Below are 5,000 nucleotides of genomic sequence, written 5' to 3'. Positions count from 1 at the left end.
ATCTAGGAAATGACTTGAATTTTTTTTCAGAATTTGTGGATTTTCTCCCATTATTGTCTTCATTTTCTAATTAGTTTAGCACTCAGTTTGCTCAGTGCCAACCAATAAATGTGCGATAGACTTAAAAAAAGAAAAAAAGAATACGTGTATAGTGATTCCTACCTCACGGGAAATATGCTAATTGAAACCAAATCCTCTTTCAGGAAAGAGTTGCTACATATATACATAAAAATCTGTAGCTATTGGATAGAATTTTAGGATGAAAGAAATAGATATTACTTATTACATTATTTAATAATTATATGCATTAAGTAACTTATTTCTAATATGATTATAAATGATTGGGCTTATGAACAATGTAGGCCGATAAAGTAGAGCTTAGGCTTATACACTTAAAGCTTTGTTATAAATGCGTGATACAGCGAATATTGGGTAGATGACAGAATGAATAGTGTAAAAATGACTATATAAACTTATAATCGAGTATATTCAGTCTATAATAAATACAAAATTAATTCCTAATGATATATATATTATAAAATTGTCTTCAAGAGTCCACCGACATGTAGGAGAGCAAAGTGTTGGTCATCAAAATGTTCTTCTTTTCGTGTTTTTTGAAAATCCTCTCGGTTAAACTCTTCTTGGGTTTGTTACGCTTCGAACAGGAGTCCGCTGACGCCTGGCTGTCGACGCTGCTGACGCTGCTGATGCTGACTTCGCTGCTCGTGCTGTCACTGGAACGACACCGGGTCCTGACGTCATTTGGTTCTGGGAAAGAAGAAGAAAGAAGGGAAATGAGTTGCCAGGTATTATAAATATAATATGAAGGTGGAAAAGTAGTACTTGAAACACTTTTGCTATTATAAATATCGCTTGTAATTTTTATGTGAATCAGGAAAATTATTACGTACCACCAAAAGTGGATGATTACTTTTCCATATATAAATAAATTGGTAAATAAAAGTGGATAATGACATAAAAATTAAAGAAAAATGAACAAATGTTTTCTTTAAGCTTAAAGTAATGGAAGTAGTATATAGTAGGACCATTTTTTTTGTCAACTGTCTTATATTTCTTATTGCATTAGTGAATAGCCAGAAAGACATAACAATCGTACAATAATCTAGATACTACAAAATAGAAAAGAATAATTGGGAAAATCTTAACATAAAAAGTGAATTACATATCAAGATTATTTGGCTGCAAGAATCCAGCGAATACCATAAGTTGTTCATGTAGGTCTAAGGTAAACCAATATCAAACCAATATCATTGCCTCGAAATTTGGCCTGTATGATTTTTAAAGATGTTGGAGAGTAAAAAACCAAGAAATTTAAACCCTGCTACAGTTTTAGAGTTATATTGGAAGTTTATTGGTGTAAGAAGAGAAGGGTGGAGTCATTTAATGTTTGAAAGTATAGGGAAAAAGTCTGAAGATATAGTGCCTAATAATTTTTTAAAAAGATCATTACACACACAGAAATATATATATATATATATATATATATATATATATATATATATATATATATATATGTGTGTGTGTGTGTGTGTTGTGTAAATATAATAGCCACAATGCTCATAACCTCTGTGGCTATTACATTTACATATGTATCTGGTTAAAAGGACCAGTAGATTCTATAATATACGTGTATATATATATATATATATATATCTATATATATATATAGTATATATAGAATATATATATATATATATATATATATTTATATATATGTATATATGTGTATATATATTCCTAATATGTCCATATTTATAATGAACGTTAATACTTTCCTTTTTTCAGATGATTTTTAAAAAACTCGTTTACAAAACAGTACGAATAAAAGATTACTTACCGAGATAAGTCTTATTCATGAGTTGATCGTTTTCTTGTACAAATTGTTGCACCATTTTGATACGATACTGTGTTGTTTCTCTTTCTCTTGTTTTAGAACTTTCTGCTAGAGTAGCCTTGTTGTTGTTGTAGTGCTTCTTCTCCTGGTTTTCAAGACGAACTTAGGGTTGTTCTTCTTCTGCTCTTGGCGTCTGTGAACTGACACTTGTGGTTTCTCTCTCGGTTTATATACACACGAGGAACCCGGTTGAACAATGTTCGTCTTATCTAGAACAAAGATTACCACTCTTGCTAGTTTCTACGTCGTAGATCTCGTTGGAGATAAGGGATCTCAAAAGTTAAAATTAATAAGAAGGGGCATGAGAGGACATAAATGTTCTCCGAATCGTTTTCAGGTATCCTTATTTTTATCTCACAAGCGAGATAAGGTTCCCTGATCTTCCTTCCTCAAGCAAAGATTAAACCGCCTGAATACAATAATGAATACAATAATGATAGCTGTCGATTTTAATTACCTGACCTTCCTCGGTCTAAGAAGCTTCCTCAAGCATTGTTCAAACCGCCAGACATTGAAGTTGTCTCTGACTTTCTTTCTCGTAACCGTTTTATCTGAATAATGATAGCCGTTAATTTGGGTTATCTGTTCCTTACTGTGTCCACAGTGAACCAGTGCACAAAAAATAGTCGAAGATTATGCCCAATATGTGTTCAATGTTTCATTTGATGTCTTTGCAAACTAGACAATGCCTGAATCATTTTGACGTAAAAAGAAAAAAAATGTTAATCTTTTTATTAGATCAAGAAGAGAATCAGATCCTCCGTGGAATGAGATAACTTGAGATCTAAACACCTCTGTTCAGCCACAGTTACAGTTGTAGTTTGTGAAATAAAATCATTTATCATTTTCTCATACTGAAAATGATAGCGAATCTGTGTAGCATTAGATGTGCATATTTCCCTGAATCTAGCTTGCACTACTATTAAATTATACATATCTTGAGAGCTCTTAAATCTCAGATGGAAGAACACAGTTTAAAACATTGTTGATACAATTTTTTTTATGTTTATTTATCTTTAATTATTAATTAGATAATCACCTGAATTATTCATTTTTACTTCTCCATTATAATTTATTATTTAGTCACCTTCCGAATTCTCAAAACTTAAATTATCCGTTCAAAATATGCGCTCTAGAATCAAAATGGTAAATAATGTTTAAATAATTTTTATACATTTATTTATTTTTATTTTGTGTTATTTAATTAACTAGTTAACTTATTTCTTTTAGCTGCTATATTATCCTTATCTATTCACTAATCTTCCGAATCCTCAAAAAGATGATCTACTCAAAATATGCTTTCCTAAAAATAAGACTCGTTTTTAAGTAAGGTATATTACAACGGGCGCTTCAGACTGTCGCTGACACGTCGACTGTGTGGCTGACTTCGGCTGTCAGACTGATGTTTGTCAGTTTTGATAAATAATGCAATGCTTGTTTACAAAAATAAAAAAATAAAAACTTTGGTCTTCCGTCTGTTCTTTTTTCTAATTACGTGTTTACTTTTTATCTTATGTTGTCTTCTGTTGTTATTATTATTATTTATTATAATTTTTTATTCTATTACACACACACACACATATATATATATATATATATCACAGTCACCTATGCGACTAGGTGGTTTTTTAGTGCGAGGTTCCGGTTTGCATCCTGCCTCCTTAGGGATTTATAACTTTTATTATTATTATTTGTCTATCACAGTCCTCCAATTCGACTAGTGGGTGGGACTTATAGTGTGGGGTTCGGGCTTGCATCCTCCTCCTTAGGAGTCCATCACTTTTCTACCATGTGCGCTGTTTCTAGGAGCACATGAGTCTTCTGCTGGAGTATGAGTCCTGGAGCTACTTCGGCCTCTAGTTTTTCCAGGTTTCTTTTCAGGAATCTTGGGATCGTTCCTAATGTTACTATGATGATTATGGGTACAATTTCCATTGGTATATCCCATATCTTTCTTATTTATTATTATCATCATTATTATTTTAATGGTTGTAGGTCCACAAACATAGAGCATGTGAGAGTTGATGTCTTTAATAAATATTAAAAGCTTTCGAACCTTGTGCTAAGTTCATCCTCAGTCAAGTGACGATGAACCTATAGCTCAAGGTTCGAAAGCTATTAATATTTATTAAAGACATCAACTTTCACATGCTAGATTATTATGGACCCACAACCATTATCAGTTTCGACACTGAAAACTGTGCCCACAATAATAATAATAATAATAACAATAATAATAATAATAATAAATTGTTATCTTTTTATTGATTAACTTTTTTACTAATTGGTTCCTCGTCTTTCTGTATTTCTCTTTACTTAGTCTTACTCCTTCCTAATAAACACCATATTCTTTGGAAGCTTGAATTTCAAGTCACTGACCCCTGTGGGCTTGTTCCATATGGATAGGTTTTCATCTAATCTAATATAATAATAATAATAATAATAATAATAATAATAATAATAATAATAATAATAATAATAATAATAATAATTAATAATAATGAAGAACAGTAGGAGAAGGAAAACAACGTTAGCATGGCATGGATAGACTATAAGAAAGCCTTCGACATGATACCACACACAAGGCTAATAGAATGCCTGAAAATATATGGGGCAGAGGAAAACACCATCAGCTTCCTCAAAATTACCATGCGCAACTGGAATACAATACTTACAAGCTCTGGAATAAGACTAGCAGAGGTTAATATCAGGAGAGGGATCTTCCAGGGAGACTCACTCTCACTGTCCCCACTACTCTTCGTAGTAGCCATGATTCCGATGACAAAAGTACTACAGAAGATGAGCCGGGGTACCAACTCAAGAAAAAGAGCAACAGAATCAACCATCTGATGTTCATGGTCGACATCAAGCTTTATGGTAAGAGCATCAAGGAAATAGATACCCTAATCCAGACTGTAAGGATTGTATCTGGGGACATCAGGATGGAGTTTGGAATAGAAAAATGCGCCTTAGTCAACATACAAAAAGGCAAAGTAACGAGAACTGAAGGGATAAAGCTACCAGATGGGAGCAACATCAAACACATAGATGAGACTGGATACAAATACCTGGGAATAATGGAAGG

General features: G+C 32.5%; 1 long non-coding RNA gene across 1 annotated transcript; it reads right to left on the bottom strand.

Moving 5' to 3' along the window:
* Positions 1 to 275: 275 nt before the first annotated feature.
* Positions 276 to 2,386, bottom strand: LOC135225203 (uncharacterized). Its single transcript, XR_010316926.1, has 2 exons — positions 1,859 to 2,386; positions 276 to 768 (listed from the first exon to the last, which is right to left on the bottom strand). It is a non-coding gene; the product is annotated as an uncharacterized LOC135225203 (long non-coding RNA).
* Between the last annotated feature and the right edge of the window lie 2,614 nt (positions 2,387 to 5,000).

The sequence above is a fragment of the Macrobrachium nipponense genome, chromosome 13 (genome assembly GCF_015104395.2).
Source record: "Macrobrachium nipponense isolate FS-2020 chromosome 13, ASM1510439v2, whole genome shotgun sequence".
Lineage (NCBI taxonomy): Eukaryota > Metazoa > Arthropoda > Malacostraca > Decapoda > Palaemonidae > Macrobrachium > Macrobrachium nipponense.
Note: the sequence above shows the minus strand (reverse complement) of the source record. Positions and strands in the feature narration are given on the sequence as shown.